This window comes from Topomyia yanbarensis, chromosome 1 (assembly GCF_030247195.1).
Source record: "Topomyia yanbarensis strain Yona2022 chromosome 1, ASM3024719v1, whole genome shotgun sequence".
In the NCBI taxonomy this organism is placed as follows: Eukaryota; Metazoa; Arthropoda; class Insecta; order Diptera; family Culicidae; genus Topomyia; species Topomyia yanbarensis.
Genome location: NC_080670.1, coordinates 195586488 through 195614027, shown reverse-complemented (window position 1 = coordinate 195614027; position 27540 = coordinate 195586488). Strand labels below are relative to the sequence as shown.

At 41.7% G+C, this 27540-nt stretch overlaps 1 protein-coding gene across 4 annotated transcripts in view; it reads left to right on the top strand.

Annotated features, from left to right (window-relative positions):
• The window catches only part of LOC131686146 (uncharacterized), a 546994-nt gene continuing 519454 nt past the window's right edge, over positions 1-27540 (top strand). For all 4 annotated transcript variants that reach the window (XM_058970337.1, XM_058970364.1, XM_058970347.1 and 1 more), the window contains exon 1: positions 1-1359. The gene's annotated coding sequence lies outside the window, so the exon portion shown is untranslated. The remainder of the gene's footprint in view (positions 1360-27540) is intronic.

The window sequence follows — 27540 nt, the reverse complement described above, 5'->3', positions numbered from 1 at the left end:
CGGACAATCGACGATCGAAGCTGCTTTTTTCGGGTACGCGACGCGCTGTCGTTTCGGTTTTTTTTTTTCGAGGTACATTTTCGCGAGCGGTGTGTGTGTTGTGTGAGTAGAGCAGAGTGTATTTTTTGGAAGACAGCCGAAAAACAAAAAGAAGGTACAGAACGGTACGCATTTTGCGGTAGTCGAGTGTTATTTTTTCCTGTGGAGCATTTTCCGCGCGCGAGGCTTTTCTGTGTTAAGTGAACGGGATTGTTTTTCCGAGCGATAAAACGGAAAGGAACAAAAGCGGATCGGATCGGGTTCACCGATCTGCTGCTGCTATTATACAGCGAGCGGCGTTGCGTTTTCCGTGGTATCCGAAAAACGAAAAAGAAGCGAAAAAAATACTTCAACAATCTTGGCGTACGTGTGTGTAGAAGTTGTTTTCCTTTTTCGGGTTTTGTGTTTTTTTTTGCTTGTTGGCTCGTTGGTGCATTCGAATAACCTAACATCGGGCAGCTGGAGGAGACGAAGAAGGAACCTAACGAAAATTGAACGAGAGTCGCTTCTGCCGTCAAGGTAGGATAACCCGAGCAAAAAAAGAGTTGGATTTTTTTTGTTTTTGAGTGGAAAAGTGTTGAAAATGTGTGAAGATGCCAGGTTGATAAGAATGTAATGTTTTTTTTTGAAAACAAAAAGTGAATGTTTTTGTCTGCTCGGAGAAGGAGGTGAAAAATTTGCGGCTGTGTGTGAAGCAACAAAAGTATTGCCTGCCGAAGAGAGAGAAAGGCTACTTTCGAAGCGGCACCGAATTCCAACAATATTTTGATTTGTCTGGTTGTGCTATTTTCGGTGAATTTTCCGTGTGTTTCCGAATAGACATTTTCTCGACTGTGGCTGCGAGTCGAGTTCAGTTCAGGCTGCCGCCGACGAGAGGAAAGGTGTGAAGCGAAATAGTAGCAAAAACAAAGAAGAAACATCGGCCTCCAACTCGCTAACACACACATACTGACAGGCTCGCCTGGCTGTGGCAAATACTTGGGGCCGTCGTCTCGACGGTTCTTCCACGGAAGAGTACTCACCGGGAAGAAACGGACGGAAATTAAATACTCCCATTTGGCGAGGAAGGAACGACCGACGAGAGGAAAGGTGATGTCGGTTTGGTAGGCTCTTGGCACAAGCAGCCAGGAAATAGCTATTTAATTGTTCTCCACTTGCTGCTTGCCGATTGGATTGATTGCCGCTCCCCCCGCATATCTGCCTTCGAGTGCCCGGGGAGAGGGAAGAAAGCCATATCAAATCGATTCCCGGCTGGATTGGAATGCCGGGTGTTTGGGGCGAATGAGAAGCTGAGAGCTGCCTGTCTACGATTGAAGAAAGGTGAGCGGGTTGTTATTTGTTAGGTTATGCTTTGAGTTTATTGGTTCCTAGAGTACATCTTGGGATGATGAATACATGTTAGGCTTAAGATTAACTATATTTACTAAATGAGGACTATTGGTAGTTGGCGACTGCTAGTAGTAGAATTCGTGAACAATTTTACAAAATATTTTCTAATGTATTGTCAACTGTAACAAATTTGACAACATTTTTACAAATCGTGTCGAGAAAGCCTTTTCACAGTCGTTTTGAATGCTTCTTGATTACACAAATTTGATATATAAAACTCCGTCTTTCAAATTGCAACACCCTAGACAATGTAGGTCACTTTCGATCAAGTGACAAAATCTCAGCGTCCGGAGTTGCAGCGTACAGCATCTGCTTCTTCGGCGCGGTTGCAAAACCAGACATTCCATTCCGGGAGACGATCGATTTGACCGAAAAACCCGTCCGTCGGATGCTTTCGCCCTTTTTAGGACCAGCAGCTTGTGTCGCGCAGCACAAAACAACACCACCGAGGCAGAACGACGAGCAGGCATTCGCTTTTCAATTAAGGCTTCCTTTAAATGGCAATGAATAGCTCGCTTTTATTTGGCGTGTACGACCGGCTTGTCTGTGGCATGCCGGTTGCAGATTTGCCCCAGTCCAGAAAGGTAGTCAGTATCAGATCCATTGATTTGGTTGTACTCTTGTGTTTCGCTACTGATTGTCTTTTGCTTCTTTTGCGGGCGACCAATCGCTATCAGTTCGGGATCATCCGGGGACTGGTAGGATAGGGTTGCAAGTTTGTTTTTTTTTCGCGGCGGCGAGCAGTTTTGTGATTGCAGGAATGGGGTCACTTGCGGTGGATGTACCAATAGTTTTCTTTCAAATTCCATTTCATTTTTCGTATTCACCAACTCAAATCGTTTCACTAATTTTCACTTTAACTTGTCCTCAAATTACACTATTTTCACTTTCAACTGTTTGCCACAGAGCATTGTTACTCTAGGTAGGTTAATTTTGATGTCTGTGTTGGGGAAACTTGATTAGGATTTTATTTATTGGCTACTGCCATTTGCATTAATGTTTGCCACGCATTTAAGTTGACCTCAAATATTGATCAGGATGTCTTTGGAGGATAAAAAGGATAACGTTAAATTATGTTTTCATCTTTTTAGTATTGTGAATTCGTTTGAGAGCTTGTCACTTTGTCAGTGTGATTTTCAACCCTGGTTTTTTTCCTTCAATGCGCCAAAAAGGAACAGGTTCTTACAGTCGGCAACGAGCAGCGAAGGCATTATTCGACGACGAAGAAGAAAGGATCATACCAGCCTCCAGTGGCTAGTTCTACAGATTCCTGTCCGATTCAATCCACAATAAGCATTTACAATCGATCAGACTTTTAAATTAGTTGTGATACTTTTTGCTCTCCCGCTTCATTCGTCAATGCTGTTTCGTTTCACTTTTAAAACTACAGAAAGGTCTTGCTGATTGGGTACTGTTCCTTGTTGCAAAGAGATATTTCGATGATTAGGCTGGTTTTGGAGAACCGATTCCGATGATTTAGGATTCTATATCTCCATACTTCAACCACAAATCAAATTCTTAAATCTAATTAGTAAAGCTTCAACGTACCATGCCCCCTGAATTCGATCCTCCTCTACCAACATTGACGTATTACCTTCATTTTCTGACTTTGACAACTCTATCTCCTGCTGTTAGAATATTCAATTTCCCCACTGGCAGCGAACATCGGTCACGGCGTTCGTCCGTCCGAGCACCCTTCATCCCCTGTGGGTCGGCTGCATAGTTTGTCGAAAGTCCCATTGCAAATTTTTCGCTCTCGTTCCCCTTTTTTTCTCGAAACCCGTCCAACCGACCGACCGACCGAGCTTAAACTCCCGTATCAAGTTTCTCCACATCGTCGTCGTCGTCGTCATTGCCTCATGTCTCGAGATCTGCTTCGTGAGTCTCCTTTCTTCGCCTGTCCGAGCAGGCTTTTGTTTACGTCTTGAGCCGTTAGAAGAAGGGAATCAAATCTGTTCGCCTGTTTTTTTTTGTTGCTGTATAGGTAAGAAAGACATCACCCTGCCAGTGCCAGGCAATCGCGTAGACCATTCGGTTCTATTCCGACGACTTCTGTGGATAGATTTTCGGGAACCGTTTCGTTGCACAGAAAAAAATCGTTGGGCGTTACAAAATTGCTCCAATAATTATAGAACATCGCTGATCTGATCGGTGAAAAGGGTAACTGTAAACTGACTGGGTCACGTTTTGTTGTAGAACTCGATCAAAATAGTGATTGATGTTAAGAGGCGAACGATTGCGCATCAGTTCCGGGAAGAGATCCTTTCGATCAATCACTCACCGACCGATTGATGACCATCGCATCAATCATCTCGAGACTATCAATAATTGCATCACCATGAGTCTGCGAGAGCCGCACAGAAAAAAAAACACCCCGAAGGCTTCATTCACATTCATGGAAATTACTGATTGCGCCCGCCACCGAGATTGAGTTGCGAAAGCCGAGCAACACCCCCCACGGACACACCCAAATGACATTTGGGGCTGGGAATTAATTACAAATCTGTCATCCTGCGGTGAATGGTAAAGTTAAAGGGAAATCCGCCCTTTTACTGTGGGGAGTGCCCGTAGATCGTTTCGATAACGGTGCGCGACAGACAACAGCAGGAAAAAATACACAAACACCCTTATTGATATTAACAACCCAGCCGGACTTTACTTCCTAATCTGGAAACGTTTTTTTCACTCTGCAAGTTCGTGTCCGAGCACACAAAATACTGGACGCGAAATCGATAGCTTATCGTGATGCACGCATTCGCACAGAAAAGTTCGCTCGCTCGCTGCAGCAGTCACTGCCCCAAACACATCAGCCCGCTAGTAATGTAATCAAAAACTACAAAAAACAACGGCCCTGCCGCCGCGCAAGAACGTGTGCCCAAAGCAGGCCATAAAACAATGCCAGCCGGTTGGCTGGCTGAACGAAATCCACCGCTCGGATAAAAATTATCATATTTAAACGTTCGGGAGGAGGAAGAACGGACGAACGAACGAACGACAATGGCCTAATATGGGCCTGGTAAGGCTCCAGTTTCATCTGCGTAGCGTTCGTCCTTGTCCGTTTCGTGGAAGCTAGCCCGTCGAGAGACTGACAAATGCAGCTCCCTGCACACGGAAGGCAGAAGGACACGGGTAAAGAGATTGTATGTTGCATATGTCGTGTACTCTCACTTTTTGTTTCTGCCGTGTGTAACTCTTTCTTTCTCGGGTTCAGTTTTCCTTCGAATCACTGCTGTTCCATACTGACGATGGCGCGTTTTCTCCTTCTGTTACACACGAACCGGTATCCGTCGATTTGGGGCCACCCTTGGGAGGGGTGTTCGTTGCGAGATTCACTTTTGTTTTTGTTCCAAATACAATTGTTTTCGCTGTTTGCAAATGTTCGTCTTCTGTTTCTTTGCATTCTCCATTTTTACCATCAAATTCTTTTTGCAGATTGGATTTTTAACACGTTTCACTTTCTGAATCTCGATTTTTTTTTGAGTGAATTTTAATAAGTTTGAATCATTCCGCACATTTTGCTACCAAAATACCATTTGATTTTAGCTAAAATCTCGTGAAATGTTTCAGAAAAACATAAATCTTCCAAGATCCAGATCTTGACATCTAATTAAGGTCATTTTTTGCTTAATTCAAAACTTTTCAAACGACTTAGTGGAAAGTCCCAATTAATCCTCTTCCGACGGATGTATTCCGCTTAATTCCACCACAATATTGTAGTGGAATTACACGGAAGACATCTGTCTGAAGTGGAATAATTATTTTCTTTCATCCGATTTAATTTTTACATCACTTAAAACTTACCTTTTCTGTTCTCATCTGTAGGAATTCTAGTTGGCGTCACTCTTAAGATTCTGTACTTTTTCTTTCAAATGCATTTCAATTTTCGGTTTTGTCAAATATATAAAATTAAAAAAAAATCTACGAATATGGTTTCTTGACACTTCATCAAAGCTATTTTCTTTCAAATGTGGTTCAATTTTTCGCTTCATTTAAAACTTACCTTTTCTGTTCAACTCTATAGAAATTCCAGTCCACACCACTGTCACGTCGCAGCTATTTTTTCTTTCAAATTATATTTTAATTTCTCTTGGCACTGCACTTTTACACTACACTAAACTAGGTTCTACTATTACACGCATGTGACTCGAGTATATTAATTCTGATGTCCCTGTTAGGAGAGTGCACCACTTCGTCACGATACATGTACTGCTTAACGCAAATTTTGGTTATTCTTCTGTTACACACGAACCGGTATCCGTCGATTTGGGGCCACCCTTGGGAGGGATGTTCGTTGCGAGATTCACTTTTGTTTTTTTTTTACAAATACAATTGTTTTCGTTGTTTGCAAACGTTCGTCTTCTGTTCCTTCAAATTCTTCATTTTTACCATCAAATTCTTTTTGCAGATTTTTAAAATGTTTCACTTTCTGAATCTCGATGTTTTTTGGGGTGAATTTGAACAAGTTTGAATCATTCCGCACATTTTGCTATCAAATTGCATTTGATTTTAGCTAAAATCCGTGACATGTTTCAGGAAGCCGTAAATCTTCCAAGATCCATATCTTGGTACCTAATTAGGGTCATTTTCTTATTTTTTTTGCTTTATTCCAAACTTTTCAAGCGATTTAGTGGAAAGTCAATTAATCCTCTTAAGACGGATGTCTTTCGCTTAATTCCACTACAATATTGTATTGGAATTAAACGGCAGACATCTGTCTGAAGTGGATTAATTAATGATCTTCTTTCAAATCCGATTCAATTTTCACATCACAAAACTTACCTTTTCTGTCAATCTGTAGGAATTCTAATCGACGTCACTCTTACGATTCTGCATTTTTTCTTTCAAATGCATTTCAATTTTTGGTTTTCTGAAATATATAAAATTAAAAAAATTACGAATATAGTTTCTTGACACTTCATCAGAGCTATTTTCTTTCAAATGTAATTCGATTTTCGCTCCACTCAAAACTTACCTTTTCTGTTCAACTCCGCAGAAATTCCAGTCCACACCACTATCACGTCGCAGCTATTTTTTTCTTTCAAATTATATTTCAATTTCTCTTGGCACTGCACTTTTACACTACACTGAAATAGATTCTGCTATTACACAAATGTGACTCGAGCATATTAATTATGATGTCCCTGTTAGGAGAGTTCACCACTTCGTCACGATACGGGTACAGCTTAATGCAAAATTTGGTTATTCTTTTGTTTTACGCGACTTTAAAAATAGTTTTATTCGTTACGTAGCTATTCTTCTTCCAATGTAACACAGTTTTTGATGTCCGTGACGGAGAACACCGTCACTGAATTAAATTAATTTTTTTGCTTAATTCAAAACTTTTCAAGTGACTTAGTGGAAAGTCACAATTAATCCTCTTAAGACGGATGTCTTTCGCTTAATTCCACTACAATATTGTAGTGGAAATAAATGGCAGGCATCTGTCTTAAGTGGATTAATTAGTTATTTTCTTTCAAATCCGATTTCATTTTCGCAATACTTCAAACTTATTTTTTTGTTCTCATCTGTAAGAATTCTAGTCGGCGTCACTTACGATTCTGTCTTTTTTCTTTCAAATGCATTTCGTTTTTTCGGGTTCTCAAATATATAAAATTTAAAAAAAAAACTATGAATATGGTTTCTTGACACTTCATCCAAACTATTTTCTTTCAAATGTAATTCGATTTTCGCTCCACTCAAAACTTACCTTTTCCGTTCAACTCTAGAAATTCCAGTCGACATCACTATCACGTCGTATATATTTTTTCTTTCAAATTATATTTCAATTTCTCTTAGCACTGCACTTTTACACTACACTAAAATAAGTTCGGCTATTACACAAATGTGACTCAAATATATTAATTATGATGTCCCTGTTAGGAGAGTGCACTTCTTCGTCAAGATCAATGTATCACTTAACGCAAATTTTGGTTATTTTTTTTATTTACGTGACCTCAAAAATAGTTTTATTCGTTACGTTGTTATTCTTTTTCTAATGTAACACAGTTTTTGATGTCAGTGACGGAAAACACTCACTGAATTGAATTAATTTCAAGCGTGTCGCCTGGTATCATCCGCTATAATCACAAATTACATTCACACTGTGCTGTTCAGTCTTTTTTTTCCCTTCGCTTGCTGGCAAGATCTATGCCACGGGAAGCTGATGCGCGGTAATTTGCACTCGCTTTTGTTTCGCGGTTTTTGTTCGGTTTTGTTTTTCAGCGTTTGGCCTTATTTTGGTTCGACTTCAGCCCACCGTGGTTTCAATATTTTTCCTAACCATTATTAATTTGTCGGTGATTGTTGATTGCGTCAAATTGGTGAAAGAACCACCACCACCGGCGGTGTTAAGGCTATCAATCCGGTTACCTTTTGGCAAATCGTGTGGGGCCAGAAATGTGTGTCTCAGTATCGTTTCTACCGGTTAGCACAGGTGTCATTCGTCTCGTTCGGTGTTGCTACCATCGGTGACGAACTGAAAATTCATTCGAAGCTTCGTTGTGTTTATAATAAAAATTTAGAACTCCGTTCCAAGCCTGAAGATATTTTATGTTAAAATTCTCATAGACATAGACTCCAAATTCTGAAAAAAAAATTGAGAAAATAATTGATTATTGTAAAAGTGGTTTTGAAAAAAAATCCGTACACTTTTCAACTGAAAATTTAAAATAGTAATCACTGTATCCCAGCACAAACGAGGTGACTATCACAAAATTTAAATAATTGAATTCAATGTGAGTGAAGGACCCCGGAGTGTACTTGTCAGAGCTCACATTTTTGCTAGTGTTGTGACCGGTTGCCACAAGCAGCGTTGTGTTTCAAACAGCGATGGCTTAAGTCCAGGGGATTGCGTTACGACGTCGTCTCCTCAGAATCTGGCTCTTGATCAAGACACCAGACTGTCGCCGACGTCCAAAATGAACTAACACTTGTGAGCACACCTAAACCACTTCTTAATTTTTAATTTCGATGTCCCAAACGAGAAGAACAGAACATCACTTCTTCTCTTTGGAAACATCGAAAGTTAGAAGCCGTTTAGGTGTGTTCACAAGTAGTGTTTCAAATTTTGAACCCCCGCTAGTCTGGAGCCCAGGTCAAGTGGCAGATTCTGAAGAGACGAAACCGAAACGCATACTCCTAGAATTTTATGGTGAGGTTTCTTTGTTCTTTGCTCATGAAGTAGGTTCTACACACATCCTCTTCTTTGGAGGGGGATACTGCATATCATTAATTTACCATCAAAGCAAAGACTAACTATTTCTAGACATCGTTTCGTTTACCACTTTTGAACTGTCCAAAAATATGGTTTCTTTTTAACATTTTTCGTGTCAAGTTCAGAATTACCTAAGAGTACCTAAATGAGGTACTCCAATTGAAACAAAGCTACAAAATTGTAACAAACTTCTAATTCAATTTTTTTCGATCCCGATTGAACAAGTTAACATACAAACGCTCGAGCCGCTCGCGATGATACACAAGAACGAACATGCAATCGTGATCATTCACGCACAACTACGTTCAAGATTTCGCTAATACAATAACGCCCCGATGAGTTATGTCGTTTTTCATTAGAAAATACCGGGCCAGTGGATTTCACTTTCTAGCAGAAATGGGCATGAAACACGTCTAGTGGCCTGCTTTGCTGCTAGAAAATGCAACACCAAAGCGATCCACAACCCCGGGGTTTTGCAATGAAAAATCCCATTAGTGAACGCTATTGCACCTATAATCTGATCAACTTCATAAACAAAATAGATGTAGCCTTTCGAAATTATCTCATCAGTAATCTAAATCAAAAATATAGCACATCCCGTGTAAATGCCTAAACAACTGGCCTTTTCCGAGTGATGTCTCGGGAAGCAAGTACAGACACTTTTTATGGTGTTCTGGTGAAAAAGAGCATGAAATTTGTTATGGCGCGTGGAGATTCTTTCGTGCAACGGGATTATATTTACACCCTCATCTCACCTACTGCATCTTTTGGGGGCCATTCGATTTCTCAATAACGGTCGTACAATCTTCGATGCTTAGATTTTTCATTCACGAGCGGTAATTCGGCGTCTTTGGCTGATGATGCTGGCTTTTGATTTGGAGGTGTTGGCTATAGTTTTTGGAGTTTAGCAGCTACCATTGCGGTCCTGAACAGTCGCCACAAATTTGACAACCGTTTGAGGACCCAGTGACAGTGATTGGCTCGAGCGAATTCGCATGGATTCAAATGGGACAATACTAACAACGCTATACCATGTTCGCGTGTCATTCGAATAGTATGGACCAATCATGGCGCAGTTTATTACTGCTTTCACAAAATCTTTTCCTCGTTTGTCGTAGTCTTACATTTCAGGGAATTTAATATGAAATTATTGCACATGTTTGTGATGAGATAGTGCAAAAATAAAGTGATTTGCTTTGACTAAAGTTAATTTGCTTTTGATAAATCCAGATATAAGGAAAATGAAAGAGCAGTCCTAGACTTAATTACAATTACTTATTACATCAATTTAAGATTTAATGCAAAAGTATCTAGAAATCAAATCAAGGAACTACAAGTTATACAAAACACAGAAAATTGAAGTTGCAAAATATAGCAAAGGTAAAATATCACTGCCTTAAATATTCAAAATGCTAATTTTATTCAACTAATTTAAAAATCCAGAACTTGAACATTTGTCGTTTTTATTTAGGTATTTACAGACCCAAGCATTGAGGAATACGACATTGTAAAAAGCGCAGTTATTCCAGAATTTGGCGATGACCAATAATATTTGAAGTAGAGTACTTTCAACTTTTTCAACAAAAATCTCCTTTCGAAGATAGTTAGTCATTAGACTTTAATCATTTATACTCCAATATCTGTGCCATAAAAATAATTTAATGAAAAATCGGTAAAATTGAATAGTTATATATGTAGTATATGTACGCCCCACATGTTCGTCTTGTAACATTCGTTGCTTGGTTGTTGACCGAGCAGCATGTAGATTGGAATGTGCGGACGGCACTGGAAGAGATTTTAGATAGTGTTTGTTCAGCCTAACTCGCCTGATGTCGCACAGACCAGAAGCTAAAAACACAACGCTCGTTCGCAGCAAAGCAACCGAACAAATTTTACCCGCGTCTTTACCTCTACAGGCCAGTAACAAAAAAATAGTCTCGTTGAACTCACGATGAGCGAGGTTGGTGAATCAAAAAAAAAGCGCGATACTAAGGAAAAATAATGCCGTGATCGATTGTACATAGAAGACCTACAGTGTGCGAAGTGCAACAGTTGCTATAATTGAAAATGAACCTCACGGTAGTGACTCACGTCCAACTACATCATACAAAATGTGTTACTGACAAGGTTTAACATGCTATCAGATGTAGAAATCTTTATGGTGTTGAACACGACGTCGAATATGACAATATTAAAACCAAGATACCCGTATATATGGACAAGGACTTAACTGAAATTCGCCTACAGAATTTGGCACAGCTTCGAATACATTCAAAAATTCCTTTCTAAGTACGGAAAAGTGTAATCCGTTGGGAATTAACCTGGAGAAACTTTTTCCCCGCCATTCTAAATGGCCTTCGCATCGTTAGAATGTAGCTGTACTTCCGACTTGGCCTTCGTTTGCAAATCTGCTCCAGGTATCACCTATGCACATGCACATACCCTGGGCAAACGCCCACGTTTCAGTTCTGCAACCAAACGGTACCTACGAAAAACCACGCACCAAAACTGCTAAGGAAAATGTATCTGCTGTAACGGCACTGACAAACAGTAAATTATCGAAAAACCCAAACAAACTTCAGACACGTTGGTCCTGTAGTTAGATTTGTCCAATTTGCCTTAACATTGCAGCAAGTACTGGTGGGACTAGGAATCGTGTCAAAAGTGGGCTGATAGGAGTCATTTTTTTGTCACTGTAGTGTAGACATTTGTATCTTCTGAACTGAACCACTTTCCTTGATCGAAAACAAAGTTCGAATGATGCACTGATCAACCCTCATTAGAATCTATGTGCTTGTGTATATAGATAATAGCAAGGTTGAGCTGGCGGTGGCACTCCGTACTTGCTATGGCTGGAATCAGCTGCAAAGGATACGTGGAAAAATATTCTTGGGTACTTGGCAGTATACGCTTACAATAACCCATCTCTGGCCTTCAAAGCCATCAGATAGTCTTCAATACCATCTGAAGGTGGAAACTAATTTCCGAAAATTAAATTTCAGTCTTTAGTCAGTGATCTTCACCCTATCGTTGTCATACTCAACAAGTGACAAACTACGAGAAGCAAACTGTTTGGTTAAGTTGAAACTCTTGAACCCTAGTAGTACGACATTTCGTGTATGGTGAAACTGAATACCACAAACTTAATTTTCAGCGATGATTCAGCTGTATTAGGTCATCAATGTCAAACTGTACACGTCTTTATAATAAGGATTTTAATTCGAAAATCTGCCAACACGTGATAGAAACTTCACAATGTTTTCAGGAAACGACGATTTGTTAGTGAGTTGATTGCGGTCAAACACAACATTTAATTAGCATCCCGTCTGCCAAACAAATAGTTGGTCTGTCTGTTTATTGTCGCCGAGATAAATAGCTATAGATTTCAAATATTGTCCTACCCATCCTTCTGTAGACTAAGCTCTGAACGTGACTTATGAAAGCGCAAGAAGCAAGGGAGATTTTTTTAGTTTATTGGGGCTTTAACTTAGAGGTCATTCGCTTTAGAAAGCAAAGACCGTGAATACCAAGCACTGTATGAAAATTGAAAGAGAAACGCATAACCCACAAAAGATGCAGTGGTCCGAAGTAGCGAATATAGGAGTGTGGCTTCCTAACCAGCAAACCAGACTTTCTGGCCTTTCTTCCCGGAACTTCACTTCGGACGAGACAGCTGTTTAGACATTTACACTAAACGTTACTATGTTTTTAATTGCCGCAAGGTTCTACTGTACAATTTACACTAAACGTATGACTTGTTGGATTTACTATCTCCTTGGACTGGCGATGAGCCCTGGTTTCAGACACTTAGGGCCGATTTCTTCACCCTCGCTTAACGCTTAAGCGAGCGGGTTTAAACGTACCGGTGAACCTGGCCTAAAGGTTAAGGGCCGATTTCTTCACGAGGGAGAAGAAATCGGCGCTTAAACTTGAAGCGTCCCATGCTGGGACTCCCAAAGATGACAAAATACCAGATGGCCTTTGGCAGCTCTGGGTTCGGTATAGACGCTAAGAAAGATGAGTATTTGTGCTGAACGTACTGCGTGCCACTGCATGGTTCAGTTTGAAGAATGGTCCGACAGTGGAAACATTGGACTGCGATGATGCGATGACATGCAGTGGGAAAACAATCAAAACCTTAAGGCCCACGCTAAAAACTAATTTTAAGTTGGGTATTGTGCCCTCCTGAATGAAAAAAACAACTATATTTTTGAATAGTGCCAGGCGTTTTTGTTCGTAAGCCAAAAAACTGTTTCGTGTTCCGTATTCTCATTAGCGAACCAATACTTCTGTGCTTGTCTTTTCGAGACATCACTCATGATTTAGGATTACGCGTCTAACAAGTGTTAATTTTGGTGCTAGTTTAAATTTAACATCTAATTCGCGCCAAGATGGCGCTAGTTACTGATGAGGAAAATCCGAAACGCTAAAAACTAACTTTTAGGCCCATTTGGTTGCCTCTTTTGTGTACAAAACAGGCTTCAACAAGTTTAAAGAAAAGTAACGAAACAAACACGTTAACGTACAAGCGCTTGAGCCCTTCGCGATCACCCAGGCATACCTACATCCGCGATATTCCAAACATGAAAACACCCCTGCAATTAAGTGAACGTTTTAGCACTTATAAACGCGATCTTAAGCGTGAAACTAAAAATGCTCGCGTTTGCGCGATAATGAATCGATGACGCCCGGAAGTCCCTACTCTTGGTCCTAGCAGCATACCCGAGCGAATTCTCATGGGTTTAGACACCATACAACCCCTTAAAATGACCATAAATATGGTCCGTGCAAGCTTCACAACTGTCAAAACACCATGGGTCCGAATAACCCATAAATACACTAAAAGATGGTTTTCATATGGAGTCTACCGGACCATGGTGATGGCGGTTTCACGGGTGAATCCCATTGAAAACACTCAAAACACCATGCAGTGGGGATGAAATTGAACCATGACCATGGGGGTATTATGGGCTTTTCGTTTGCTCGGGTAGACCCTTGGCTTCAGTTGGACCAATGCAAAAAAAACGATGCTCACATCTACTAGACAACACGTTCCATGGCGACAGGATCGGTTGATATGTGAATATGCGAACGTCCACACGGTTATAAAATCGAATTTTTGCACTCGAAATTATACACGCGACATACAAAAGTCCACGCGATCGAATATGTTAACGCTCAAGCCTCTCGCCATAATACACAAAGGCGAACATGCAATCCCGATCATCCAGCCCTTCCGAGAACCCAACCCGTATTTTAAGGCTAGCGCCTAGATGTGAGTTATCGTTACCTATCAGTATCCGTGGAGTCTTCCGATGGTTTTAAATATGGATATCGGCCAACTAATCCGGTGTATTGCTGCTTGAAGTTCGCGCCTGAAATTTTGAATGAAACTCGATTTGAGTTCAGTTCTAGTCGGGCTACGTTCGCAGTTCAACTTAGGCATAAAGAAGCTGTCTCCATCAAGTCCAAGTTGCTTCGTAACCTCTTTGTCCATCAAAGTGATTGATAAGCTATCATTCGGGAAGCGAGCGACAATCTGCTGTTGACTGCTACCGGAATTATCCTGAAGAGAATTCTCCGAACAGTGCGATGCTGATTAGTCCAAAGCCCCAAGTCCTGGTGAAACCGTGTTCACATCATCTTTTAGAACTTACACGGTCGTTTTCCATGGGCTCCCAGACAGTTTCGGCGTAGAGCTTGGCTCTGTACGGTTTTTCACCATTCCTCGACCGGTAATTTAGAGTGGAGCCCACAATCCTGAATTCTGAACACTGGATTATGTTCTCTGTGCTCGGGACACTGGGCTCAGTATTTTGGATTGGGGACTCTGGACCCAGGATTCTCGACTCTGTTCTCTGCACTCTTCATTCTTAACCCTGGATTCTGAGCTCCCGCCTCGAGATTCTGTGCTATGGACTCTGGACTGTAGACTGCGGTAACTGAGCTATGGGCTATGGGTCTTGATTTTGGACTCTAAACTGTGGACTCTGGACTATGCACTCGGGACTCTGGATTCTAGACTCCGGACTCTTTTCCCTCTCCTCGGGACTCTGGGTTCTGGTCGCTGGGCTATAGAATCTAAACTCTGGATTATCAAATCTGAGCTCTGGAATCTGGAACTACTATTTTGGGTTAGGGGCTTTGGACTTTGGGCTCTGGTTTCTGGATTATGTGCTGAGACTCTGAGTTCAGAATTTTGGGATAAGAGCTCTAGACTCTAGCATCTGAACTCTGAGCTCGGAACTCTGGATTCTGGACTCTGAGCTCTGTCTTCGGAACTCTGGGTTCTGATCACTGTGCTATGGACTCTGCATTCTCGACACCGACCTCTGGATTCTGGACTCTAGACTCGCCTCAGTATTTCGGGTTAAGGACTCGCAACTCTGGAGAACAGTAAAAGCAGCCATCAACAACGTAGCTGAGGACATTGTCGGGTACGAGGAAAGGAGACGTCGGAACGATTGGTTCGACGAGGAGTGCAGAGCGGTTTTGGAGGAGAAGAATGCAGCGCGAGCGGTCATGCTGCAGCATGGAACCCGACAGAATGTGGAACGATACAAACAGAAGCGGAGGCAGCAGACACGCCTCTTCCGGGAGAAAAAAACGCCGCCTGGAAGAAACGGAGTGCGAGGAAATGGAACTGCTGTGCCGTTCTCAAGATGCACGGAAGTTCTACCAGAAGCTCAACGCCTCCCGCAAAGGCTTCGTGCCGCAAGCCGGAATATGTAGGGATAAGGACGGGAGCCTGCTGACGGACAACCGTGAGGCGATCGAAAGGTGGAAGCAGCACTTCGACGAGTACCTGAACGGCGAACCGAACAGCTACCGGAGGAGTGGAAAGAAGGGGTGATCTGCCCCATTCACATGAAAGGCGACCATTTGGAGTGTGAGAACTTCCGAGCGATCACCATTTTGAATGCAGCCTACAAAGTGCTATCCCAGATCATCTTCCGTCGTCTATCACCTAAAGTAAATGAATTCGTGAAGTTATCAAGCCGGCTTCATCGATGGTCGGTCGACAACGGACCAGATCTTCACCGTACAGCAAATTCTCCAAAAATGGCGTGAATAGTAGGTCCCGACGCATCACCTGTTCATTGACTTCAAGGCGGCAGTATCGACCGTGTAGAGCTATGGAAAATCATGGACGAAAACAGCTCTTCCGGGAAGCTGACTCGACTGATCAACGCAACGATGGACGGTGTACAAAACAGCGTAAGGATTTCGGGTGAACTTTCCAGTCCATTCGAATCTCTTCGAGGACCGAGACAAGGTGATGGACTCTCGTGTCTACTATTCAACTTCGTTCTGGACGGTGTGATGCGATGAGCCGGGTTCAACAGCCAAGGCACGATCTTCACGGCCAATTTGTATGCATCGCGGACGACATGGACATTATCGCCCGAACATTTGGAACGGTGGCAGACCTGTACACCCGCCTGAAACGTGAAGCAGCGAAAGTCGGACTGGTGGTAAATGCGTCCAAAACAAAGTATATGCTGGTAGGCGGAACCGAAAACGACAGGATCCGGCTAGGAAACAGCGTTACGATCGACGGGGATACCTTCGAGGTAGTGGAGTCTACCTAGGATCCTTATTAACGGCTCACAACGTGAGCCGTGAAATCCGAAGACGCATCATCAATGGAAGTATGGGCTCCAGAAGAAACTGCGGTCAAGAAAGATTCACCCCCGCACCAAATGCACCATGTACAAAACGCTTAAAGCACCGGTGGTTCTCTATGGGCACGAGACTTGGACCATGCTTGAGGAGGACCTGCAAGCGATAGGAGTTTTCGAGCGACGGGTGCTAAGGACGATCTTCGGCGGTGTGCAGGACAATGGTGTGTGGCGGCGAAGGATGAACCACGAGCTCGCTGCACTCTATGGCGAACTCAGTATCCAAAAGGTGGCCAAAGCTGGAAGGATATGGTTGCAAGAATGCCGGGCAACAATCCTGCAAAGATGGTGTTCGCTAATGATTCGGTTGGTACAAGATGGCGGGGAGCGCAGAGAGCACAATGGGTGGACCAGATGGAACGTGATTTGGCGAGTGCTGTGCGCAACCGACTTTGGAGAGCTGCAGCTACAAATCGAGTATTGTGGAGGCAAATTGTTGATTCAGTGTTATCATGAAATTGATGTTGGACTAAATGAATGAAATGACTCGCAACTCGGATTCTGGTTACTTTCCCCCGGACTCTGGGTTCTCTCCTTGGCATTCTGGTTTCTGGGCAATGGACTCTGAATAAAAATACACTGAAAAAATCAGTTTGGACAAGGAGAAGTTTTTTTCAAATAACTTATTTTCCTTGAAACTTGAATTTTTGACAGTAGGAAGTATCTATAACAGTAATTACCTATCTTGGAACAAAATTACACCTAAATCAAAAATTCGAAATTGATTTTTTTCAGTGTAGGAGTCGAAGATTTTTTTCAATGTTTTTTTTTCGAAAATTTGACTAATTTTGTGAAAACCACTCCTACAAAAATTTTTTGATAGGATTTGTCATTTTTAGACAGCCATTTGAAAAAAAATTGGTAAAAAGAGTCTGACCCTTTTCAAAAGACAGTCTGTACAGAAATTTTCATTAAAATCTGAGAGGGTACTGCCAACTCTGAATACGATTTAGCGCGAAATTCGTGATATATGAGTATATCCCGAGTTGATCGTATAAGGTTTGTAGGGATTCCAAGTCAAATAGCACAGCCGTCGGCAAAAGCAGTCAACTTCTGACAACTTGTAGTGTGCAACCTCGTAAACTACGTTGAAAACGTATCATGTTTTCCGCCTGTGTTTACCCACACGCTTGCGTGGAGTTATGAAATGGACCGTAAGAAGAAAGACCACCCCTTAGGATTCGCGGAAAATATCGGTAACTGTCGGGGAATGACCTATTTAACGGTAAGCTGTTGAGAAATGGCCCCGTTGTACGTTAGCTCGTCACGTTCTACGGAACCCACCGTTGCTATAGGTGGTGGAGGCGAAAAACGCGAATCAGATCCATCTGACAAAGAAGGACCCTTCTGGGGTACAGTCCGTTCTCGAACGACGTCATCAAATGGATTCGAGAGATGGAATATAGTACCTGCGGTAGTTCTAATGAACGATTCATTTAAGCAAGTACTGGCCAACGATTAAGCTCGCAGGAGGGAGTTGGAATCGGGATTATCCGATAGTATTCTGTCCTTTTCTCCAGAGCCTGGTTCACAAGTCGTTTGCATAGTGGTCGCAGAACATTGCTAGGTCACATTGTCACTTATTGCCGGAATTTGCATCGTTGAACTAGCCCCATCAACCTGCTGCCGTTGATCTCTCCAATCCTGGACTTGGAACTTACTAAATCTGTTTTCTGTCTGTTTCTCCTTCAATAGACGAAAATTATCTTTTTAAAGACCTCGTCCATCTAAAGTTTCCGAATGTTCCAACTGGTGTTTCCTGTTTTGATCACTTTTCTCCATATCCAATTGCATTCAGGCGAGCATCTTCTGAACCATCAGTCGTTGTATTCGGAGCCGAGTTCGAGCCCGCGCGCCGGCCAGCTACGCTTGATTGATTGTGGCGTTTCATTGGCGTTAAATATTTCACGCGACCGTGTGCGTCAAGAGAGTAAATGCACATTATTTCGATTATCACTATACATCCAAATATATAAACAGGTTAGATAATATAATTAAAATATTCTGTTTAAAAGTGTAATTCTACGTCAACAGTTGTTTCTGATGCGTATCACTTTACCTGCTTAGCATCTAGAAGAAATTTTGGCACACTAATCAATAAAAAACACTCTTTCATTAGATGTAAATTTTCTTTCAAATTCCATTCCATTTTTTAGTGCGAACTTATATAACATTTCACTTCTGTAACAATGATTTGCATGTCTTATGGATGGCTATATTAATTCCGATGTCCTTGTCAGGAAAGTGCAATTAAGCAACTTTGGCTGAAATCCGGTTATGACTGAGTCCATTCTGGCGGTTCCTCCCCTTTGAATACATTTTAATTTATCACTACACTTTACATTTGTATTTAATACATCACGTATTCTCATGCGTTTAAATTTTCTTTCAAATGCCATTTCATTTTTCAGCACTAAACTATTGAACACTGCACTTTTCTTACTATGATTGGTGATTCACATGGATGAGTATATCGATTATGATGTCCTTGTCAGAGAAATGCAGTACATTTGAACCACTATATGACAGGACAAGCTCAATGTGTTCTCTTCCGTGTACCTAAAGCGAAAGATGCTACCATGCATGTGAGCATTTGAAAATTCGAGTATTTCGGTTTTATCGCGTTCTGATCAAATTTTGAAATTCTCAAACAAGTTTTACTTAGCATGATTTCATTGGCGAACGTTGAAACTATTTTTTGATGGATGATAAAATTACAGCGTACATTTTCGAATAGGAAGAAATCACTGCTTCTCAAACGAAGAATCTTACATGCACACATCCAATTACTTGCTTAATTTTCACTGCTTCGAAGGTTCTTTCAAATGCTACATCGTTTTCCTTTATAACATACTTTTCACTACTCCATCGGTCCACTCTTTCACACGTACCGTTAACTTCATCAATATTAAATTTAAATCGTCTGGCACATCACTTGAGATGTCCTTGTTAGGGAAGCGACTGGAGTGTCACTCTTTTGTTCGCCTCGTCCAACAAAGCCGCTAGTCAGTGAACACGAGCTATCTTCACTATGGGTGAAGGGCGTATTAATCAAAAATTCCGTTTTTACTTTGTAGAGAGGGACAGAGTGTCAAATTTGTCCGACCAGCAGCTCGTGGCTCAAAGGCATTGTATTTTAACCAACCCGCTCCGAAAGATTTTGCTCGGTGGACAATTCTAGTCAAACTTACCACTCTATATTCAAGCAGGCATTTTTTTTCTCATTCGTTCATTTCGGCACACCTTCGACAGCCACTTGAGTCCATCCGAAATAGGATACCGACGTAGACACGTCATCGGCTTCAAGAGTTTTTTTTTGTTCAACTCCATATGGCAAATATTCGAGCGAGTTCCTTCACCTTCTCCGGCAACCATAATGTTAGGACTGCAGCAGAGGATGGGAAATTCCACGCTCGGAAAACAAACCTCTTGCCACAGGGGGGTTTTTGGCACATATCGGCCTCTCGTTTGGCTGACACCACTTTTCACAATTTTAACAATCAAAAGCAGCGCGCAAATGAGTGCTGAGCTTACTGATGCGATGGTGGGGTTTTGGGGTGTACTTGAGTCCAGTCCATAGAAACAAAAAGTACCACAAATTACAGTCGGCGTAAAGTACAGCGATTTCGTCCTCATCATCCATCAGCCGTGTTGCGGCTTGAGGATCACGTTTGTTACTCGTAGACTCAAGTGGTTTACAATGGGTTCGTTCTCTATTCCACGAGAAAGCTTCGAGACCGAACTCACCCTCATCGCACGGGACTTTGGTTTTTATTCAACCCCTGTCGAATTGTGTTTTTATTTTAACATAAACTGCACAATTTTCACGCCATTTTAAAGATTATATAACGCGTCCCAGCTTCAGCATCCTTCGCGTCACGTAAATCCTTTATGATTCATTCACCCTGGTTTCCTGCTGTTCGGATGTAAGCATGTATGCCTAACACTCGGCGCTCGATAAGGGTGAGAGATTTGTTTAATTAAATATTGTTCAACCCCGGGCGCGGAATCCGGAATTCTGATTTATTGTCATGTCGGTTTTTGTTTTACTGTTTGTGCTTCGGCTTTGCTCGGCGGGCGATAACAGCAGTTTAGAGGATTTGGAGCCTACAAACTCTACTCAGGAGTGTATGGAAGTGTTTGCTTTAGAACTGTGGGGCACTTGATTTATTGTTTGAAAATATTGCATTGCCACAGTAAAATTCAGTGGAGCTCCACGTTCTAGGTTCTTTATGTTTCTTTCAAATTTATTTCAATTCTTTTAAACTTTTAATTACACGCTTTAAGACACTTTGGTATCATTGTTCTGATGTCTCTGTCTGGGATGTGCAATATATTGGATCATAAGGACGGACAATACCAGGTTGCATTTCGCTACTCTCGAATTCTGTCAAAACCAGCTTAAATGGCCTAGAAATGAGTACAAACCTCAACCTTCCCCCACCTCCTACCGTGGTGTTGCAGCTTTGGCAAAATCCAACCCCCTTCCAGATGTTATTAACCACCGAACTGATTATCAACCAAACCGCACCGAACCTGCATCCAATCTAATAACAAACTTAATTCCAAATCAATCGTGACTGCGGCGAGCTTTTTTCTTTGCTTTGCACAGCTACCACTAAATCTAATCGGTAGCACTTTTCCACGTCTCGCTTTTCACTCACATTAGCTGCTCGAACTAATCAACGAGAATCGAGTCCGCCTTCCACTCTCAACGCAATTTCCGCAACAATTCCGGGATCGGTCGAGCATTACGATACACTTTCCTATGCTCGCTCCCCTTCAATCCAACATTCTACTAGTAGTAATATTTCATCAATTCCCCCTACTTTTTCGCCCCTGCAAGCTTCAATCGAGCTTCGAGGAAGCTGATCATCTCAGTTAGATGATTAGTTATTGACTTCACGTTTGACGGAAGCCTAATCGACGACGACGACGGGGACTAGCTGCTGACTGCCAGCCAGCCCGGCTGTGATGGTGGCTGGCGTTGATGATGATTAGGACAACAGGCCATCGCCCGTTGCCGCATGATGATCAATTGCGATCTGAGACGTCGCTCATCAACCGGAGCGACTAACTCGAGGAGAAAGAAATTGATATACACATTTTGTTGTTGCTGTCGTCCATCGAGGCTATTTGTTGTTGGCTGGGGATGGCCGGAGTAGTGTTTGCAACTCTTTCACTTGCCAAATCCCCGTAGGGGGTTGCGAGGAGGCCCACTATTACTCTAGCATTGAAAGCGAAATGTGTAATAATAATAATTATCCGTCAATTATGAAATTGACTCGCTGCGGATACGTGACGGCGATGGCGAAATTGGATATATAGAAAATAGTGAGGAAGAGGGGTAGTTGTTGTGATATAAACAGTGCAGCGAACCGAACGGACGGACGGATGTGTGAGGAGCGGGCACAGTAATCCCGCGTATATAGCAACATGACTTCGTTTATCTCCGATTTCGCCGTACGACAGCTGCAGTAGCCACGGCTATGGTAATGGATCTTTTGAACTCTCGGCACGTGTGTATCGTGGTAGCAGTTTGGATGCAATGAGATCGTGATTTTATCATTTCGATCAAGACGGGAAGGTAGTTTTGGTATTGGTTATTACCCTACTTTTTGCCGGAACGATAGACACGGGGGAAAATTGTGGATTCGGTTCTTGATTAAGTTTTTCTTTCAAATGCATTTTAATTTTTATTTTATATAAAACTTACCTTTGCTGTTCTCATCTGTAGGAAACATTTTGGCGTCATTATCACATTTTTTTCTTTCAAATGTATTTCAATTTTTAATTTTCGCAGAACTTACCTTTGCTGTTCCCATCTGTGTAAATTCCAATCGGTGTCACTGTCGAGATCCAGGTTTTTTTTTCTTTCGAACTATATTCCAATTTTTCTTGTCACTACACTTTTACACTACACTAAAAGAAACTAAACTAAAGTTACTACACAGAAATCACAACTCTAGTATATTAATTCTGATGTCCCTGTTAGGAGAGCGCATCATTTCCTTAGGATACATGAATTTTGATAATTATTTTAGTTTGCACAGTTAAGCCATATCAATTCTGATGTCCGTGATGGAGAAAACCCGGTTTTTTTCAACGAATAAATTCCATCCGTGTCGCTCGGCATAATTCGCTGCAATTACGAATGACATTTACACTGTGTTGTTGGTCAGCCTCTGTTTCCATTAGCTACGGTACCACGGGGAGCCGATGCAGAGCAATTTGCACTCGTTTCGTTCCGCAGTTGTTTTTATTTTTTTTTTTTTTCGCTCACCGTTTGACCTTATTTTGGTTCGAGCTCATGCCGCGGTTTCAATTTTTTTTTCAACCCTGTTATTGATTTGCTGGCGGTTGTTTGCAGTTTGCGCCAAATCGCTGCGGGATTAAAACTATCAATCGGATTACCTTGTGACAAATTGATTGGGGTGTCTCCGGTACCGTTGCTGTTAGTTTGCATCGGCTTCATTTGTACAGCACCGGAGCAACCATCGCAGACTCAGTGCAACTCAAAGTTTCATCGTTTTTCTCATGAAAATGCAGAGCCTACACTCGCCATACATTCGATCGTAAATATTTACCTTTGAACCGCGTAGAAGAAGCAGAAAGTGACCTCTTGCGACCCTGCTGCGGCAATCTACATGGCCGAGGCACTCCAGTGAGATGACGACCGACGCGATGATGATGCCGTGTGAAGGTCATCGAAGAAGAAAGTGAAATCTCGCATCATCCATCGCGCAGCGCATATATCACGAAATTTGAAGTAGCGTCTTTTTTTTGAGATGCTATTTGCTGCTGCTACAGTCACGGTTCCGAGTTTTTCGCACCCCGCTATTTGCTTCATGGCTCAGCGCTTGCGGCGGCCTGTCGGAACGAATCGCCACTGCAGGGCAGCACGATCTTGACACGGAGGAGACTTCCTCGGGTGATCTTTTTTTTGTTGTTGTTTGTCGTGCAACGTCTGAGGGTCATGGGCTTGGGAAAACTCGATGCTCAGGAATCCGTCCGGTTTTGAGCCATACAGACACAAACACAGCGACCGGTGTGTTGAAGGTCGTGAATCTTCGGAGCCGACGAAAGTGGCAATTATTCCGGGCTTGCCTCTTTACGTGTCCTAATTTCGTTCCCTCTTGTCTAACACCGCTGGAGAGCCACTGGCATCAAGCGTTTATCGTTTGGCTTTTAAACTTTTTGATGAGCGGAATGAAAAGTCTTTCTTCGGTCGTAAAATAAACATTAAACACCAGGTACTACATCGCGTCATTTTGAGAAAGATGATACCGGCAAAAGGTCAACACACTAAGCTTCTCTCGGTACCCGTTGTTTTTTGTGCCTCGGGGCTAGCGCGTCGTCCGGTACCGCGATGAACTGGCCACGATCGGTCAACAATGGGTTTGGACCGGCACCAAACACGAAAAAAAAAACGACGCTAGTATTACTCTTGAACTCGTTTTATGGGTATTTTTTCCGTGTACCTTTCCCAACCTATAGGTACCCACCGTCATGTAGTGTATATAATTGCGCGACTGTGTCTATTCGTACTGCTAGAGTCAAACGAAGAATAGAAAAAAAATATGACGCTGTGATAAGTGGAGTGTCCCTCCCGGTGCGAGTGTGTATTTCGTGGCTAACGGACTAAACTGACCCAGTTGCTTTATAGGTTCAAACTAATTTCGGTAATTGGAACCAGCCCTCGAGGCCCGGCGGAAATGTAGGTAGTACAAAGAAATTACGGTTCCGGCGGTTGAAGGGAGGGCCCGGAGCTAACAGCTAACAGAAGAGTGAAAGGGCAGGTAATTGCGAGCTCAGTTTTTGTTGTTGTCGAACAATGAATCTTACCACATTCCACACCAGCATAGTAATTGGTCACCGCTAATTATTACAAGCTGTTGGGTTTCCAAAGGTGTGTTGACCTTCCAGAGTTACAAAAGAGGTAGCTCGGGAGAGGCAGCGGCGGTGAATAGTTTGGAATGGTATCGGTAAACATTTAGCACTGGATTCTGCTAAATTGCCGTCATAGAGCTTCAGAAAAAAGTACTCCTATGACTGCTAAAAATGCTGTAGTTAACACAGTTCGCACTGGAATCCACATAATCCATTAAATAGACACAAGATTCATAAATGTTACGATATAAATGGTAAATTTTTTGAGAATAATCGCTTTTAATACAAATATTGTTTAACGGATTGTTTTGAATAACTGATTTTGCTGTAGTAATTTCTGTTGACGTCAATGCAACGATCCTCGTCTCTTTTCTTTCAAATATATTTCAATTTTCTCGAAACTTACCCTTTCTGTTCCATTCTCTGTAGAAACTCCCAGTCGATGTCACTTTCACGATTCAGATTTTATTTTCTTTCAAACTATATTCCAATTTGTCTTGTCACTGCACTTTCGTCTTTTGAACTACACTTAAAAAACTACACAAAAATTACTACACAGAAATTGCAGTTCGAGTATAATGACTCTGACGTCCCTGTTAGGGAAGCCCATATCTGTGATTGCCTGTGTGTACCATTAAATGAGACCTGTGATTATTGTTTCTGGTGGTGCAACCAATTCTACGTACTGGTTACAAGAGTTCATCTCGGTTCGTTTTCTTACTTCGTACATTTTACTAACCCGAAAAAAGAAAAGTATGTCCCTAAGGTTATAACATTTACAATCGAAGCAGCAAAAAAACGTTATTTGTACTGAATTTTGTGCATGATGGAATTGTGTACAGATGATTTCCGAAAGCCAATACTCCAATTTCACCCTCCATACCATCCATTTTACCTGAAAAGTTCTACATCGTGAGAAGGAAGGACGGGCATGACAATAATTAAAATCAACTGCCGCTGTGTTAAGTTTGAATTTTTTTGTTTTTGGCTTCAACAACCTCACCATTCATATTGTCGGTCTCTGAAACGTGTGTGAAGTTTCCATCATTTGACCTATCCGAATAATGCTTTTGAAAAAAGCGCGCATTTCTAATATATTTTTTTCTTAGTAGTACTTTGGCACAATAGTATCTAAAAATTCTCCGAGCATTTTTGCACTTTCGTTATATTCCTACTTCATCTTTGGCAACAATCAATTTTCGATAACTGCTGCTTCGTAATTACTCAATTATTTTAATTGGACAAAGTTTCGGGCATTTTCATGTAGTTTTCGGGCGCAAAATAAACCATATTGGCTTGATAATACTTCAAAACCGATATAACACAATTCGACATGATGTCGAATCAGGCCAAACCATCGTAAAACCACAATGCCCTCGAACAACACTCATTGCAATAAGTTTCCAGGTTCATAGATCCGGTTGTGACAAAAATCTGACATTGTCTGCCGCTACTGCAGATGGCTTGCCAGACCAAATGTTTCCTGGCAAATTTCGATACATTTTGTGATTGTGTTTTTCTGAACCGTATTATTTGCTGACCTGGACAAAAGAATTTTGTATGGTAAATTTATGTTAAACTCGCCCTGTAACTATGAATGACCAATTACTATTATTATGTATTGTTATTTGCTGAGGTTCAGTGTGTTAACTAACCAGAGCCGTGGGTCTTTTATATATTTACATTATGTAAAAATATAATCAATAAAACGAGCTACAATGCCATTCGGATTTTGTGTGCGTTACTTGTAGTTGCGAGTAGAAACCTTTTCACGCGTCGGGGTTATTCATTTCTCTTCTGCTATTGTTGCTTGATGTTTGCGGGCAGATATTCTTGCTTGCATTCTGCCCTCACGAGACACTAGAGTGAACTTCTTAATCATTGTTAGTAGCTTTCTTACTGATAGTTCCGGCTGTTGATTTTGAGGTACTGGATGCAATTTTCATAGTTGTCCAGCAGCCACAAATTTGGCAACCATTTTTGTGGTTTAGGTAAAGGTGTTGGAGACTGTTTGTTGGAACTTAATTGCGTAGATGAATTTTTCTTGGCCGTTTCTGAGCAGAGTAGTCCGTAGCGCGACGTCTGTTCAAAGAAATGGCACGCGTTAATTAGTCCTTGATATGTGTAAAGAATTCTATCGCATTGTGTTTTGTACAGCATGGCCAGGTAGCATGAGATCACTAGCATTCTAACCACAAATATTCTATTTGAGTTACTTGGGAAATAGTTTCTCCATGTATCGTACATCCGCCGTGAATCTTTTAATGACCATTTTGCAAGTAAATAGTGCCAAATCATGTAGCGAAACTTCGATTTTTCCATCCTCCATATACACGGGGAGCTCGATGTTAGCATGTTAAAAGGATTCTTTTAACCTGTGTCAATTTGTTGAAGCTCTTCAGCACTGAACATCTGGCTTGGCCGAACTGAATAAAGGCGACTTCGGGAAGCCTAAGCTCCATTTTCATCTTGAACCAACTGTTCCTGATCACGAATGTTCTGGTTATGCGAAAATATTAAGCTCTCGGAAGTCATATTTATACAGTTCCACCATGTACGAAATTCTGTACAAACAACGCTCAATAGTTTAACTTAGGAAAGTAGCGTTTTTGAGCTTAACTTGAAACTCGTACGATTATCCGTTCAGTAACAACGCACCTTTGAAAAGCTCAACGCATGCGTCAATTTAGATTTGTAACCTTAGATCCGTTAGATTTGGAACCTTCTTCCTAGGTATTTCCAACGGTTAATTACTTTCTATAATTTTTAAAAAAGAATTTCAGCGTCACCAACCAAATCAGAAACTGTTGGCCAATCAGCAACTTTAGTTCAGTCAGCATCGAATGTCGAAACAGCAAAGACTGCACATTTTATATTCAAACCAACAGCTACTACCACCAACGATAAAGCGAGTCCTAAATTTCTTTAACCAGCTATAAAGCAGTATATATTAATAGGCTGTCGTCACAAATAAACATACTAATACCATCTGCTTCCATCCAGCGACGATACCGATCTCGAAAAGCTTTCAAAGTTGAAGTTACCCGGTGCGTTCGGTTAGTGTGCACTGAGCTATAGAAACCTGACACCTCTATTCTTATAGTGAGCATTGTGTGAACCGAGATGTTTTAACCTGAGCACAATGAGGTACCCCTTAAGACGTTGTTTCGCAGCAGATATTGACTTCAAGACTCATAGAATTCGTCTGCTCGTGCAACAAGTGAAAATGCGTATAGCCAATTACGATATTAGACTTATTCAGCTCCAACATATACGGAATGTGCTCTTGGAACAGTTTCAAAATCGATTCATACTAAATAGCTTTAG